Source organism: Bison bison, unplaced genomic scaffold (assembly GCF_000754665.1).
Source record: "Bison bison bison isolate TAMUID 2011002044 unplaced genomic scaffold, Bison_UMD1.0 scf7180017864373, whole genome shotgun sequence".
Taxonomy (NCBI): domain Eukaryota; kingdom Metazoa; phylum Chordata; class Mammalia; order Artiodactyla; family Bovidae; genus Bison; species Bison bison.
In genome coordinates, this window is record NW_011494945.1 from 8,073,508 (window position 1) to 8,091,478 (window position 17,971).

Consider the following 17,971-nt stretch of genomic DNA (forward strand, 5'->3'; position numbering starts at 1 on the left):
CCCCGGCCGCCCCCTTCAGCTCCGTGATGAGCTCTCAGGTGGGCTTGGAGTTGGGTTTTGAGCCCGAACTGGAAGCTGCTTAGGAAAAATGAATGGGGTTGCGGGGAGGAGATAGGGCGGTGGGAGGGCGTGGGGACCAGAGGTCGCGTTGATAGAAGGCCGCTTTCCGCCCCCTGCCCAGAAGAAAGCAGACTGAGCTCGCCCCCTTCGGATGGCAAGGTCGGGGTCTCGGGAAAAGCAAACCACAGTCCTGACCTCCCCACAGCTGTCGGGGACAGTGTCGCCTTCTGGGGGCCACCTCAGGGCTCTGGAGGCTGGAGGCCCCTTGGAGATCCCTGCGCCTTGCTCGGCTGGTCCCCAACGCGGCGCGGGTGACGACTGCGCTTGCAAGAAAGCTTTTGCCTCCCAATGAACCACTTAGAAGTAGGACATCTCGGCCTACAGCTCCCTGCTCTTTCTTTTCTTTCTTTTCCCTCCAGTTCTCGCTCACACATACATACACACACACGTGTGTTTTGTCTCACTACAAAGTTAACAGCGTTACCCCGTGCACACCCGTCTCCCGGTGCGCTTGATATAAACCACCCCCCCAAGATTAGGTGCCGCTGGGAGTGCAGCGTCCCGCGTGGGGTTCCATTCTCCAGAGACCAGGACTACCTGGCCACCTCCGGCGGGACCGTCCCCACCCGCTGGGTGACTCTTTGCCCTCGACTGCCCTGCGCGCATCTTCTCTCAAGTCGACCTCGCTCCCCCTGCGCTCGCGCGCCTCCCCTTTGGCCCTCTGCGTCCACGCCCGGGGCCAGGCTCGGATGGCGTTTGTCCCTCTTTGGGTCGAGGCAGTGGCCTAAACGGTTTGATGAGTTTTCGGTGAGACACGCAGCTCTAAACGCCTCGTACACGCGGCGGGGGACAAGCTGAGGTTCCCGGCTTCGGTTTCCCGCGCCGCGACACTTCGTAATTACCTGACACAATGCGATATGGGGGTGTCCATTGTTCCATTCAGTGTTATTGTAGAGTGTGCACTGTGACAGTGGTGGAACTTAAAATTGCACAATTAAAAAAATTTTTTTTTACTAAATTTTTACTAAAAGAATGAATTCGGTGTGCATGATATGAGTAAGCTTTCCATTAAAATCTCAGTTTGGCCTGTCAAACGAGGCTCATCCTGGGTATTACGCTGCCTAATTTGCATCTTGGCATTGTTTGTTTTTTTTTTTTTAAACGTCGAATTAGAGCTCTTTGGGAGCGTACTCGGGAGGACTGAGTACCTCCACGTTGGCTATTTTTCCGTTTAGCATCGTTTTGTTTCGTAAAGGTCAAATTACAGATGCTTGGGCGTGTACCCAGGAGAGCTGAGCACCTCCTTTCGTCTCTTCTCTTCCCTGTCTGGAGAAAGAGGAGAAGCCGCACCCCGCTCCGCGTGGCTCGTGGATCCCAGGCGAGCCAAGAGGCCAGAGGCAGCGGGGCCAAACCGGGCTCCGCTCCTGCAAGGGGTCCATGCGAAACCCTTGCCCCAAGGAAAGAGAAAAATCCTGGGGCGGTTATCCCGGACGAGAAAAACTCAAGAGGACCGTTGAAGTATTAGGGAGTGCTCTGCAGTACAAGAGTTGGAGGTTTTTTACGGTAGCCTCTGGGAGCGTACCCAGGTATACACCGGTTTTGAGCCCAAGTGCTGTGGCCAGCTAGGGCCAGGAGTCCTCAGGAACCCACAGTGGGACCCAAGACCATCCAGACAGCGAGAATACCGGGAGGAGCCAAAACCTGTTTGCGCTAACCCCCGCCCCCTTCCTGGAACGCTAACATAACATTCTCATTTTTAAATGAGTGTGTGAGAGTGGGTGTATTTCTCAGTGAGAAATAAGCATCCTAATGCCATTGCTGGAAGAGAGAGAAGAAGAAATCTTTTTGATTTTTCAAACTGAATTTCATCCAAAACATCTGATAAATAGGATGTGGGTTGGAGTTAGTTTTCTCTGTTTTGTCCTCTCGGTTTTTAATGAGAAGTAGTGAGAAAACTTTTTTTTTTTTTTTTACTTTTAAATAACTGTGGAAAGGTATGTTGTAAAGTGTACACAGAAAAAAGCTTTTTGTCTTCTGGAGACATATTTAAGTCCCCTCTGTTTCCTTTGGTGCCAGAACCATTACAATTGATTCACAGTTGTTTAGTTGATATCAAATAACAGGTTATATACCCCAAGTCCTAAGATACAGTTTCGCAAGTTAAGAATAAAATAAACAGAAAAGGTGAACTGTAGCCCAGAGTTATATTTAGAGGCAGCTACACTTCCTTTAAAGAAAATTACTTGCTCTGCCATAGTTCAGGCATTTAATACAAATAATCATATTAATCAGCCACCTGTTCCTTCACAGGCACATGTCTTCCAGAAAACTGAGGTGAGAACATCAAATTAGAATCCACAATGCATGTCATCATTGACAGAATGAAAGCTCATAAAGTATGTGTGAGGAGAGTTTTAGTCTTGAATAAACCTCAGAAGTTATGATTTTTACATCTTAGCAAAGACAACATGTAGTCAAAGTTGCTCTGTCATGTCTGACTCTTTGCAACCCCATGAACTGCCAGGCTCCTCTGTCCATGAAATTCTCCAGGCAAGTATACTGGAGTGAGTAGCCATTCCCTTCTCCAGGGGATTGAACCCAGGTCTCCCCCATTGCAGGAAGATTCTTTGCCATCTGAGCCACCAGGGAATAGATGAAGACAATTATATAATGGGTTGCTGTTTTATGAATTTGGATATTATCATGAGTCCAATAATGTTCCCTGGATAACTTCAGACACTCTGTAAGAGTATAACCCAGTGTGGACAGGACAATCTCTTACTTATCTTGGAAGAGCCACCCTTTATTCTATGAATTACCTTTATGCTTCCCAATCATTAGCGCCCTCTCTCTTTCACACACACACAGACACTCAAGCGCACATCCAAGACAAACCCTGAAAGAAAAATTCCCTTTACTAGCCCTGCCAGTCACCAAAATAGGCACAAGATTGACCTTTCATTACATTCATTCCTCAGATACATTTTTATGACTTTTACTCTTCAAGGTCGCTCTTAATGTTCATTCTAGCCTGATAAATCCGGAAAATACTTCAGAGAGTAGATAGGAAGAAGACCCCAGTGTGATTTGCCTTCAGCCCTCAACCTCTCAATCTGCTTCTTTGTTATCTCCAAGAACACCTAACTCAGAGGCCTAGTCTTCATGACTTAAAAGAAATTAATAGATATTTGCTGATTGATTAGTATGATATAATAACAAACTTACTTTTGTATATTGTCTAAAATTAATGCTCATTTTGAACAAGCTCTGTAATCTAACCAAATGTGGAGACTAAAATATGTGGGAAAATTACTATGCTGAACACATTATAAGAATTATCTCATCTAATATCCACAGAACCCTATAAGGCAGCATGTACTGTGATCCCCATTTTACAGATGAAGAAACTAAGGCTTGCATAAGCTGAGTTAAGCTAGTAAGTATTGGGATTTGAATCTATAACTTTCTTTTCAACTCTGGATTTGGAGTTCTTGACACTATGCTAATCTACTTTGACATATTCCTTTTGACAATTTGTATTTTGTATAATCTAAGGCCCACATTTTTCAAATTTTAACATCTCTGAAATTGTGACATATCTTATAAGACTTCTTTAAATTATAAGTAACAACAGCTCCCCCCGCCCCCGCCACGTTGGTATATGAAGAAATCACATATTTTCCAAAACAGTGGTGTATTTGGTTATGGTAGGTTATGCTTCAATATCAAATATCAGAAAATCTAAGAGTCTTAAAACAAGATCAGTTTGGGACTTCTCTGGTGGTCCAGTGGTTAAGACTCCACACTCTTTATGTGGGGGGCCCAGGTTCGATCCCTGGTCAGGGAACTAGATACCACATGCCTCAACTAAAGATCCTGCATACCACAACTAAGACTGTGCAGCCAAATTAAAACACACACACACACACACACACACACACACATGCACACACACACAGGAGAGGCTTATACTACTTGCTCACACAAAGTTTGCTGAAGATCTGTGTGACCCTCCAGCGGGCACTGCATCTTTGTACCAGTATGTACTTCCTGTAGCTACAAAGTAGAAGGTAAAACCTTGGAGGATCTCACACAGCAATTAAATGCTCCAGCTTAGCAGTGACATAGGTCACTTCTGCCTACAAATCATTGACTAGAATTAGTCACATGGCTCTGCCCAACTGCTAGGGAAGCTGGGAATTGAATCTACCACATTCTCCAGAGTGAAGAGCCGGATATGGGCAAGCATTTATGAAATATGATCATTAGAATCAGTTAATGTAAATATCATGGATCTATTTTAATAAAACCAATGAGCAACAGTTGGCCTATGATCTGTTATATCCATCATAAGTGCACTTTCAAAATTCATGTTCATGCTTAACTTCAAAGAACAAAATTCAGAATTCTTCAAAAAGAACGTTATGAAACAGCATAACTATAATTCAGGAAGTCTACAGGTGAGCCTCAGGGCTTTGGAACCTTCTAAAAGGATATACCAAATCATCAGTGCATTGTTTCTGAGGAATGGGTCATTCTCAATTGGGATTCATGATTTATTCATTCCTTTATTCAACAACTATGTGTTGAGAGCCCAGTATATTCCAGGCATGATGTTCTGAGTTCCTGGGATCCAGCAGCAAAGATGACACACAAGTTCCCAAATCTCATTAAGTTTATAATCTGCAAAGGGGACAATAAATAATAATTAAAAAAGAGACAATTTTAGATTCAGATAGGTGAGAAAAAAGGACTTTGTGATAGGAACTGGAATTGAAAAAAGAGGTTGGGGTCTACTTTAGCTAAATAGTCAAGATTAACCTTTAGGAGGGAATATTTGATCTGAAATAGGAAAGATGAGAGGGACTGCCTCTGCAGAGGTCTTAGAATCCTTGAGAAAAGTGTTCTGGTTCAAATTCTAAAAGAGCTGAAGAATGCACTCAGTACACTGGAGACGTTGAAAGTGTCTGGACCATGGAGAGTAGTAGGAGAGGCAGTGAAAGAGGAAGGCAGAGGCCTGATGTGCTGGGGCCTGTAGGTAAGGGATGGATAAGAGATCAGGATTTGCTAGGTTTGGAGTCTGAAGGTAGAGGGCACAGAGTAGAGGTGAATCATGCCTCCTGCCTGAGATGGAGCCCAGAACAGCACCTGTGCAGCATGGCACAGCCAGGCACAGTGCGGGTAGGCACAGTGGTGTGCAGGAACCCGGACAGAAGGTTCTGGGGTTGCTATAAATACCCTCCACTCACCATAGTGTGCGTTTCATGTGTGCCTGAGAGTAGAGTAGGTGTGGCTCTGAGAGACTGCAGAATTTTTTTTTTTAATTTATACATAATCTTGTATTGGAGTATAGTTGAGTTACAATGTTTTATTGGTTTCTAGTGCACAGCAAAGTGACTCATTGTACATATATACAGTCTTTTTCATATTCTTTTCCATTATGGTTTCCTACAGGATATTGAATATAGTTCCCCATGCTATACCAGGAGGACATTGTTGTTTGTCTATTTTATATATAGTAGTTTGTATCCGCTAATCCCAAACTCCTAATTTATCTGTCCCCCTACCCCTGTCTGTGAGTTTGTTTCCCTTTTGTGAATAAATTCATTTGTATCATATTTTAGATTCTGCATACAAGTGATATCACGTGGTATTTGTCTTTCTGTTTTTGACTTACTTCACTTAGTCCATCCATGTTGTTAGAAATGGCGTTAATTCACTTATGGCTGAGTAACATTTCATTGTAGTATGGAATATTATACCACCTCCTTCTTTGTATATTCATCTGTTGAAGGGCATGTAGGTTGCTTCCATGAGACTACAGAGTCTAAGTAGACCTGCCCCTAAAATGTTTGATCAGAGACTCCACTAGGACTTCCACATCAGAGGAGGCCAGCTGGAGAGGTGACTGTGGCTGAGGAGTGAATGCTACCCACTCACCCACCCCCCTGTCATGTAGATGCCAGCCCAGTGAGAAGAGTGTAGGGGTGGACACAAGAGAAGATTAAATCTGCTGAGATTATCTGGAGGTTTCATTTCCACCTCCTAGCATAGAAGTCTTATGAAACAGATGTTGGGTTCAGTTATAAAGAAATGAAGTTTCAGTTCAGTTCAGTCAGTTCAGTTCAGTCGCTCAGTCGTGTCTGACTCTGTGACCCCATGAACTGCAGCACGCCAGGCCTCCCTGTCCATCACCAACTCCCGGAGTCCACCCAAACCCATGTCCATCAAGTTGGTGATGCCATCCAACCATCTCATCCTCTGTCGTCCCCTTCTCCTCCTGCCCTCAATCTTTCCCAGCATCAGGGTCTTTTCCAACGAGTCAGCTCTTCACATCAGCTGGCCAAAGTATTGGAGCTTCAGCTTCAACATCAGCCCTTCCAGTGAACACCCGAGACTGATCTCCTTTAGGATGGACTGGTTGGATCTCCTTGCAGTCCAAGGGACACTTCAAGAGTCTTCTCCAACACCACAGTTCAAAAGCATCAATTCTTCTGCGCTCATCTTTCTTTGTAGTCCAACTCTCACATCCATACATGACTAATGGAAAAACCATAGCCTTGACTAGACTGAACTTTGTTGGCAAAGTAATCTCTCTGCTTTTTAATATGTTGCCTAGGTTGGTCATAACTTTCCTTCCAAGGAGTAAGCGTCTTTTAATTTCATGCCTGCAATCACCATCTGCAGTGATTTTGGAGCCCAAAAAAATACTCAGCCACTATTTCCACTGTTTCCCCATCTATTTGCCATGAAGTGATGGGACCGGATGCCATGATCTTAGTTTTCTGAATGTTGAGCTTTAAGCCAACTTTTTCACTCTTCTCTTTCACTTTCATCAAGAAGCTCTTTAGTTCTTCTTCACTTTCTGCTATAAGGGTGGTGTCATCCGGCAATCTTGATTCCAGCTTGTGCTTCTTCCAGCCCAGCACTTCTCATGATGTACTCTGCATAGAAGTTAAATAAGCAGGATGACAATATACTCCATTTCCTATTTGGAACCAGTCTGTTGTTCCATGTCCAGTTCTAACTGTTGCTTCCTGACCTGCATACAAATTTCTCAAGAGGCAGGTCAGGTGGTCTGGCATTCCCATCTCTTTCAGAATTTTCCACAGTTTATTGTGATCCACACAGTCAAAGGCTTTGGCATAGTCAATAAAACAGAAATAGATGTTTTTCTGGAACTCTCTTGCTTTTTCCATGGTTCAGCAGATGTTTGCAATTTGATCTCTGGTTCCTCTGCCTTTTCTAAAACCAGCTTGAACATCAGGAAGTTCATGGTTCACATATTGCTGAAGCCTGGCTTGGAGAATTTTCAGCATTACTTTATTAGCGTGTGAGACGAGTGCAATTGTGCGGTGGTTTGAGCATTCTTTGGCATTGCCTTTCTTTGGGATTGGAATGAAAACTGACCTTTTCCAGTCCTGTGGCCACTGCTGAGTTTTCCAAATTTGCTTGCATATTGAGTGAAGCACTTTCACAGTGTCATCTTTCACGTGTAGCAAATACCTGAAGTTTTTACATTGATACTTATAGCTCACACATATATTTTATGCTATAACTCAAATCTGCTTTTAAACAATTTTTAAAGGAAGTTTTCTGACTCCTGAAGTAAATTTTGTGCATTATCTGCCTGATTATTTACTATCTAAAATGTATCACCCAAACCAGAATGGCTTTCCTTGAGGGTATGGCCTTAATATCATAATAAGACCAACTTAAACATAGAACATTTTCAATAATTATCCCAAATTTCTTGTAAATACAAATTTCAACTTAGTATCTGAGTTATCTTGAATTGTCATTGCCTTCCCCAATGAAATCCGTTGATGAAATCAGGTCTCTTCTCTGTATTAGATTTGCTGCTGCTAAGTCACTTTAGTTGTGTCCGACTCTGTGCGACCCCATAGACGGCAGCCCACTAGGCTCCTCTGTCCCTGGGATTCTCCAGGCAAGAGTACTGGAGTGGGGTGCCATTGCCTTCTCCGTAGATACTAATGTAGATATAATAATATCGTATTTCCTTTAGACAATCAAATGCCATTAAAATGATTAGCCCTCTTACAATCTGATGTTGAGTTGTATCATCAACAATCATGTCTTGAAGTCCTGCTAGAGCCAAGTATTTTGCACAAATTGTGTCAATTATTTCTCACAAGCATTCTTAAGAGTGTAATTGTTCCGTTTTACACCTTAGGAGACCGAGGCTGAACTCAAGGTCACACTAGGAAATGGCTGATCCAGAAAAACATCTTCAGTTGGCCAACTTGCAGACAGGTGAGGTATGCTGCCACCTACTCCACACTCTGCTCTTCTCTGCTCAGCGCTTCTATCACTTTTTTTGGGGAAAAGAGAATATGCAGATACAGTAAATAATTCTAATTCCTACTTTATTCTAATTTACACCTGGATGTTATAGGAATTAAAATATCCATGACCAATACTCAACCTTTCAAAAATAACATACTACACTGTAATATTCTCAAACCAAATATGGTATTCAGTGAATGGTTACAGAGAATTGATATCTATGTTTTGACCCACCTCCTTTGAGAAACATTACATGTTGTAAGAAACATTTTTCTTTCACAGAAAAATTGTCTCCAATGTGCTATTGAGCCATAAGTTGTTTCTTTATTGCATCCCAGAGGGAAGAAGTTGAGTGGAAAAGATTCCACAGTTTAACTATGAGAGGACATTACACATTTCAGTGGAAGAAAAAATTTTTCATCAAAAGCTAAGTAGATAAATCAAAGATGCTATAATAAGTCTTGGGATATATGTTGTGCATTTGTTTTGCCTTGTTTTTTAAATCCATTAAAGTTACTAAATCTGTATACCAGATGCTGAAGTACGACTCACTCAACTCAGTTTTGCCTTTCCCATCTGAAGTTAGTCAGTCTTTAGGGCAGCTTATTGCTTTTGGAGTCTGGAGGTGAGGGAGAGCTGGCAGGGACAGACGGAAGGGAAGAGAGAAGATCCAGGGACAGTGACTGCAGGCTGCGCTCCCCGAGGAAGTCTCGGGATGTACAATATGGGAAAGTGCCCAAGTCCTAAGCTGGAAAACAAAGCAAAACCAAACCAAACCCCAGCATGGGGAAATAAAAGGAAGTTCAACACTGAACAGAGTGTGCACACGAGCATCTCTTTATGTGAAGAGCAGTAGAGTTTTGTGGCCTGAACACACAATTACATAGAATTTAGTAATACAAAAGCTACTATTTATTGAATGCTTTTTAATAAATATGACTTTAATAAGTAGTACTGTGCTTAATATCTTAAAGAAATTATTTTATTCGATCCTCACACAGTTGACACAATTACAGACTGTGTCCCATTTTGTAGATGAGGAAATGGAAACATTAAGCAGTTGCCTACTAAGTGGGCCAACAATCTGACCAGAATCCAGAATTCTTCCTGCCACCTTGCAATACCAATGGTTTTGATGAGGGTTCTTGCTTGCAAGCAACAAAATGAGCTCTTACTATCTAAAGGAAACAAAATGTTGAAGGAAAGGGGGCTCATAGAATCTGAGAGGCTGGAAGAACAGGCTTGGGAAACAAGGCAGGACCCAGGACCTAAGGAGGCCAGGCCATAGGAACACTCTATCCAAGATGCCACCATCTCTGCTTCTGCTGTACCACACCTTCTAGAAATGACTACTGGACATCATGCTGACCCCTTGAACTGCTCCAGATGCTCCTCCTTCATCTCGGAGTGCACGGGCCTGTGTGGGAGGGTCCATGGCCCAGCACTGGGGCCCCTGCTCCATATTCCAGGATGAGGGGAGAGTGAGATTCAGTCTGTTTGGCATCTACAGTGGAAAGTGAGGTCTTATATCCCAAGATCACATGCAATGAAGAATTCCCCTAAACACAAGGACAGATGGATTTTGACAGCCAAAGGAATGTTATAATGTCCTTCCAGACTACCCGCTGTAGCCGCTTTGTAGCAAATCATTCCATTAGGAAAGTAAATGTAGGGCTGTTAAAATAATTTTGAAAGGTCAGGCAAAGGTGGAATTATGCAAACATTAAATATTGCAAATCAAAACCTGACTGACCTAGAATTTCATCCTAATAGATTTATCTGCAATCTCTAAATGCAAACTTAAAAAAGACAAATTTGATAACCCATATGCTAAACAGCAATTAATTGGAATGTTTAGGGAATGGAATAGTTCTTGTTAACTTAAATTTCTAACTAAAAGTGATTAAGCCCCTAAAAAGACCCACAAACCTTTATATTTGAGATCTTGTCACTGCAATTCTTTATAAAATACTTAGATTGTGAAGATTTTGCAATGCCTCAGAATTACTGATGCCACCATATGTGGTTGTAAAGTGCAGTGGGCATAGATTGCGACAAGTGTGTATAGATCTCAGGGTATACATTCTATATACATTAGGCAAACTTCTGTTTTTTTATTTTAGGCTAATCCTTTTGTAACCTTTTATTAGCATTTTTATTTTGTAAAAAAGAATTATCACTTCCTAATGTAAAGGAAGAAATGGCTATATATTCAATTACAAATGCAGAAACATATAGTACCACTTGACCTTGAAAATGTAACGGCCATGAAAGCATCCAATATTAGTTTATTAGCCAAACTTCTGATTGGCTTATGAGTTTGCCTAGGGAGATAAGAAAAAGGGAGACTAATCCTAGTGAAGGATAGAAATGGCAACCATTTGAGTTGGGCCTTGATGGACGATGAGTAGGATATTGACAAGTGAGGGAGGGAGAAGGAGGAGTATCCTAGGCAGGAAGAACAATATGAAGAAAGGTGTCAAGGCATGAAAGTGCAAATGGAGCAAAGGGAAGGGGGATAATTCAGTGGGTTTAGGATGAGTGTATTAAAGGGGATCTGTGAGATCACCCCAAAGGTAGGATAGAAACAGATTATCAATGGCTGCAAATGCCATCCTAAAGGAGCTTAAATATTTGCTGAACTAAAATCAAAATTATTTCATAATAAGGTATTATATAGGTATTTTTACATCCATTTTAAGATGAATAAACCAAAACATAAAAATGTTAAGTGATTTGCCTAAAGGCATTCAGCTAGGAAGTAACAGAACCAAGATTTAGATTTAGATCTAGCCTGATTCTGGAGCCTAGGATCTTAACTTTCAACCTATGCGATTTTAACAAACCATACTCCAGAAGGCATTATAAAAGGAAATTTAAAAGCAGTGGTAATTTTACAGTAATAAATAGGACCTGAGGAAAACACATATGCAAGATAACAGACTATTTTGAGGTTGTAATCAATAAAGATGATTTTCACATTAGCTTTCATAGCTGCAAGAGGTAGTATTATAGGAACCCACAGAAGGATGTGGGTTCATTTATTTTTAGATCCCTCCCACCATACAAATATGTTAACATTATATCTATATAAATACTATCTGTGTTACTTATTTCCTATCTACCTCTTTTGAAAGGGAAATCTCATTTATTCTGGTCATTACAAGTAACCTAATATAAAGGAATTATAAAGTGTCTCCTTGTAAAACACACTTGGGGGCTTCAGTGGTAGTCCTAGTAAATCAATATTAAAAATGATGAAATCCAATAAAAACATTAAGTCCAAGTCTTAAGAGGCATGCAAATAGTCTTGTATAAAAAAAACTGAGACATGATTATTAAATATGAGAACCAGGGTGCAAATATCCCCAATAAATCCTTTGGAAATATTTTTAAGAAAGAGACTGTCTCTCTTAGAATCTGAGACAGATGAAAAACAGAAGGGAGTTCTGCACCCAGAGGACTTCAAAGATTGAGATGTTGACCAGTCCATTTGGCTTCAGTGTCTTGGAATGACCACAGACAGGCTGTTTTTTAACTCCCTATGCTTAGTATGGCACAAGTACTTTAGAAGGATTGTTTTTCTTCTTTCTACAGTAGTAAAAGAATCTACTGTCATGAAGTAGACCCTGGGTCAGTGTTACAAGCAAAACCCGCACCTACTATGAGATTCCTACTTCTCACTCTAGCTTTCTCTCCTCTGTTATCATGATGATTTCAATTTCAAACTGCAGCCGTGGTCATTCATTTCCCTTTAGAAAAGGCATGAAGCTGAGACAGCTTCCAAAATATAAAACCAGATACTTAGAACTTAAACTACCCATTTCACATTGTTTGGATCTTAACTTAAATCAACCATGTGAAGACATTCTTGAGACAATTGGAATATTAAGAATTTTGGTCATTTTGTTAGGCGCAATTGTAGTTACTTTTTTTAAAAAAAAGAAGTCCTACTTTTTATAAATAAATTCTGAAATATTTTGAGGCAAAATAGGATATCCAGGATTTGCTTCAAAATACTCCAGAATTGTTGAGGAGTGAAAAATGTGAATAACTGCCCAAACTGGGTAATAAGCAGATATGGTCTCATTATCCTATTTTTCCTACTTTTGTGTAAAGTTTGAAAACTATAATAGAATGTAATAAAAAGTTAAAAAAAAAAAAAACCCATTTAAAAACACCACAAAAAGACCTCTGTAAGAGAAGTCTAATTCAAAAGAGGGCTTCAACAATGAATGGGTTTCTATCTAAAATAAAGTTCTAAGCCATATAACTTGCAACATCTTTAGAACAACTCATGACTATAATATTTGCAAGCAAACAGTATTTCAATCATTTTTGCAGTGTATACATGCTTATCCTATGTGGGTAAATTGCATGCTTTGTTCTGGAGTTAAAAACAGCCATTCTCCTAGAAGTATCAGAAACAAAAGTACTTTATATCTATATTGTTTATTGATTTGAAGTTGGGTGGATCTATGGTTGAATAGTGGAGAATGATGATAGAACAAGGTTTCTATGTGCTGGGCACTAATCTAAGTACTTTACATTTATGAACTCATGAAAATATTCAAAATTACTCATTAATATAGGTAATATTGTTCTTCCCACTTTACTGATGGTAAATGACATATTTTGCCCAGCTTGCACTATTGGTTAATAGCAAAGCTGGGGTTCAAATGCAAGGAATCTGACTCTTGTGTCATAAGCCCTTAATCACTAAGTTCTGTCACTCTCCATGGAAAAGAGTGTCTTGTAGAGTTGTTTGTTTAGACTTTGGGGAGCTAGTCTGTTTTATTCTTAGAAAAATAAAGTAACTCTTACTCCCTTTGACATCAGCATATTCTTTTTGTTTTGTTATGCACTTCAAACTTATTACTCCCAACATGGTCATACCAGCCCTATAATATTCAAACATATTTATTACAGATATTTGTTTATGGTGTGATTTCAAAGAAGAGAAACATCACAGCAAGCTGTTTTGATTTAAAGCAGGGTACTTTTGAGAAAGAGGTTCAACACTGTAGTAGTTGACAATGACATCTCTCTTGTGTGGGTGTCAGCTGTTGGGAAATGACCTTAAGTGATTTGTCCTAATCACTTATCACTTTCTCTCAGATGGTCTTTTGCGAGTTCTTTTCAGCCCAGCAAGTTGATATGACTTCCATATTTCCAAGTTTAATAATGGAATCTCTTTCTCATTCTCTCTCTCATTTAGACACATTATTTGGGAAAGAAGAGTTTTTCAAAGATCTATTTATCTATGTGCCACATCACAATAACCTTTGCATATGATGACTTTAATTTGGGGCTTTTTAATCCATGCAGCATAATTAAGAATTTATTTGAAATACCTATGTTATAACCTGAAATAAACTTGGCAAACTACAATTATTCTGCAGTTTTAGTCCATGAATTCAAATTGGCCTACTCCTGAAGCCTCTCCATCCCAATTCCTGGAGGACTTTTAATAGCTATTTCTAGATAAGAATTAGTTTGAGTCTACATGGGGCTTTGTACTGACTTATTTAATTGACTTGATCATTGAACTTATGAAAAGAATGGCTTGACTGACTTCTTTCAGTAAATTTGTGAAAAGTGATTTCTTAGAATTAACTGGCCATACTGATTTGATTGTTCACCCATAGATATCTATTGTTCACCCATCTATCCTTGAATTTTCCATTTTCCAATTTGGGAAGAAAACTGCTTTTTAAGGCAGAGAAAATATTTTCAGGTAAAATATTTTAGGTGTTATATTTATGACTGCAGAGCAGCATCCTGACAAGATTCCTTGACAACTCTGTAATTTGAAGTTGTCAACCTTTATAAATATAATAAATGCAGTATGTCTTAATCCCTTTCTGCCTGATGTTACCTATATATACATTCCATGCAACAAAAGGAGGTTTTTCTCTATATAGAATTCTATTACAATTTCTCTAAAACTTTAGGTAATGTAGTCTGACCTATATATTTATTTTTAAAAAAAGAAACAAAGAAAGAAAATAAATAAGGAAATTAGATATAAGAGAGAGAGAACCAATAAGAAATAATAGGAAAAAAGTTTAGATTACAATTTTTTAAGAATAGTGATGCTCAGCCCTGGCTGCATATTAGAATCTCCTGAGGAATATTTGAAAAATACTGATACCTGGTCCTCAACTCCAGAGATATTGATTCAGTTGGTCATGGGGGCTTTTTGGTCTTCATCAGAAATGTTTAAGTGGCAATGAAGAACTAGCTGAACTTGTAGTCATGGAGACATTCTCTGCGCTGGACTTCCTGCTCTGAAAACACAACTCAAATAACTTCTGAACTTGAGTGTGATGGTGAAGTGAAGATAGGAATGGAGAATAAAGATCCAGTTCATTCATTCATTATTCAACTGGCCAACAAATATTTACATAGTGTCTGTTTTTCAGCAGACACTGTATTAAGACTGAGGATGCAATTACGAACAGAACAGTTAAAAAAGAATTATGAGGTCCTCTCTAAAATCTTCCTTGTGGGCTTAGTGTTTCAACCTATGTTAATGTCAAGATCAATTGGGTTGGCTGGACCAGAGAGACAGAGAATGAAATGATAGTAAGAACCAGATTAGTCTACTAGCTAATTTTTCATAATGGAATAAAAACATTTTGATACTTAGCTGGACCTCAGAGATCATCTCCTTTTTTTTTTTTTCAGATGAGTAATTTTAATCTCAGAAGGTTTAATGACTAACCCATGATCATATAGTGATTAGGTCAGAGCTGTATTACTCAGATTGCAAGTCATTTTTAATACTGTCTATGTTCAAGTAAAAACCTTCTCAACAGATTTTTTTTTCCATCCTAAGATCCTTAAAGAAAATTGTCTCCCAGAAAGACCCTTTGTAAAAGAAAAGGACCAAGTTCTTCCCCTGCATTGAGCTAATCCTAGTGTGAAATTAACTAGCAGCACTGCTAGTCAATTCAACATTGCTCCTCTGTAGGGCGGCTCAGATGGTGAAGAATCTGCCTGCAACACAGAAGAGCTGGGTTTGATCCCTGGGTCAGGAAGATCCCCTGGAGGAGGGACTGGCAGCCCACTCCAGTATTCTTGCCTGGAGACCCCCATGGACAGAGGAGCCTGGCGGGTTACAATTCATAGGATGGCATTGGAGAAGGAAATGGCAACCCACTCCAGTGTTCTTGCCTGGAGAATCCCAGGGATGAGGGAGCCTGGTGGGCTGCTGTCTATGGGGTTGCACAGAGTCAGACACGACTGAAGTGACTTAGCAGCAGCAGTAACAATTAAACAAAAATGAAAACTACAATGAAGAATTATATATACTTTCCCATATCATCTTTGAAGGTTAAACTGTAAGATGGAAAGGACATTCAGTGATGTGGGAAATGCAGATTACTACTGTAAAGAGATTTCATTATATACCCATTTGTTGTAAATTTAAGAAGTTTGACAATATCAAATGTTGAGAGGGAGTGATCAACTGGATCTCTCATAAATAGCTGGTGGAAGTATAAACTGGAAAAGATACTTTGGAAAACTGGCATTGTCTATTAAACTTGAATATTCACATACATTGTGTGTGTGTGTGTGTGTGTGTGAGCAACCCAGTAATTCCAATGGTAGATGTAAACTCTTAACAGGTGAACCTGGAGACATTTGTAAACCTCTTCATGGCAACATTGTTGTAATAGAAAAAAAAATCTGGAAGAAATCCAAATGTCCATTGACTGGAGAAGGGATAAAGTGTGGTGTTTTCACCCAGTGGATATTATACAGCAGTCAAAACAAATGAACTGTCTCTACAAACATCAGCATGGGTGAATTGCAGCAAAATAATTGAATAAATAAAAATGGTCACAGAAAATTACATCTAGCATGTGTGTGTGTGTGTGTGTATGTTAGTTACTCCATCGTGTCCAACTGTTTGTGACCCCATGGACTGTAGCCCACCAGGTTTCTCTGTCCATGGAATTCTCCAGGCAAGAACACTGTAGTGGGTTGCCATTTCCCTCTCCAACATCTAGCATGGGGCCACCTTTTTTAAGCTAAAAATAACCAAATAATATACTTTTAGGAATACACATTGTGTTAAACTACGTGTTATAAAAATCATGGGAATGATAAATACCAATTGAAGATAAAAATAACCTTGGATTAAGGAAGAAATGAGAATATTATGGAGGAAGGTCACATAGTCAAAAATAAGCTATTGTCAATATTCGAGTTCTTGTGCTGACAATAGGGTCACTATATATGTTATACGAAGATTTATAGATAATTGTATTAGTTCTTAAATTGTAGCATAACAAACTATCCTATAACTTAGCAACTTAAAAATAGTTATTATTACACATAGTTTCTTAGGTTCTTGGGTCAGGCATCCAGTGCACCTTGGTTGGGTGGTTTGGCTCAGAGTTTCTCATGAGGTTGCAGTCAAGCTGTGAGTCAGAGCTGTAGTCTCTGAAAGAGCTGGAGGATCTGCTTCCAAGATGGCTCATTCACATGGCTTTTGGCATAAGGCTCAGTTCCTTGATCCCTGGGCCTTTTCATAGGACTGCTTGTGACTTGCCTTCTTCCACCAGAGCAAATAATGAGAGAGAGACAGAGACAGAGAATATGAGCAATCAAGAGCCCACGAGGGAAGCTGCGCCTGGTCTTCATTGCAGTGTGTGGTACCTTTGTTGTGGCATGTGGGATCTTCAATTGCGCCATGGGGGATCTAGTTCCGAGAGCAAGGATCGAATCCAGCCGCCTGCACTGGGAGCACGGAATCTAATCCAATGGACTGCAGGAAAGTCTCTGCAATGTCTTTCATAAAACTAATAATGAATTAACACATCATCACTTTTGTTGGACTTTATTGATCATTCATACCTACCCTGAGACAAGACGGAAGGGGACCACAGGGTATGACAGGGGTCACTGGATATCATCTTGCAGGGTGCCTACCACCATAATAAAACAAAAAAGAGCAATGCATGGACCAATGATAAAAATGTGTTAAGAAGCAATTATGTGGGAGCTGAGGCTGGAAAATAAACGAATAAATAAACAAATGCATTCAGTTCTGAAGACAACAGGATACAGGGGAAGGAGTGAGATGAGCTTTAATTCTAGCTCTACCACTTCTCAGCTTTCTGACTTTGGGAGATTCATTTGACTTCCTTGCATTTATAAAAAAGGATATTTACTTGCTGCTTTAATTTTTTATTATGGAAATATTCAATCATACACAAAATTGAATAACAAATACCATATATTTATCATCCTAAATCAACAACTTTGAAAATTTTGGCATACTTGCTTTGTCTATTTTTCCCCTCCTCAAGTGTCTTAAAGTGAATTCTTGACATTGTGTTATTCTATATATTCTATATTCTATATACTTTAGTATGTATCATTTTAAAATATGGACATTTTTCTTATAGACTCACACATAAGATTAATAATAATTCCTTTGGAATATCTAATATATCAAACCTATGACTTGGAAGTGAAAGTCGCTCAGTTGTGTCTGACTCTTTGCGACCCCATGGAATTCTCTAGGCCAGAATACTGGAGTGGGTAACCTTTCCCTTTTCCACGGGATCTTCCCAACCCAGGGATTGAA

The 17,971-nt window shown here is 39.8% G+C and overlaps 1 long non-coding RNA gene and 1 other non-coding gene across 2 annotated transcripts; both read left to right on the forward strand.

Annotated features, from left to right (window-relative positions):
• Positions 1 to 3,415: 3,415 nt before the first annotated feature.
• Positions 3,416 to 17,190, forward strand: LOC105000679. Its single transcript, XR_826773.1, has 3 exons — positions 3,416 to 3,496; positions 8,255 to 8,334; positions 16,944 to 17,190. It is a non-coding gene; the product is annotated as an uncharacterized LOC105000679 (long non-coding RNA).
• Positions 3,835 to 3,907, forward strand: TRNAK-CUU. The gene has a single exon. It is a non-coding gene; the product is annotated as a tRNA-Lys (tRNA).
• Positions 17,191 to 17,971: the final 781 nt, after the last annotated feature.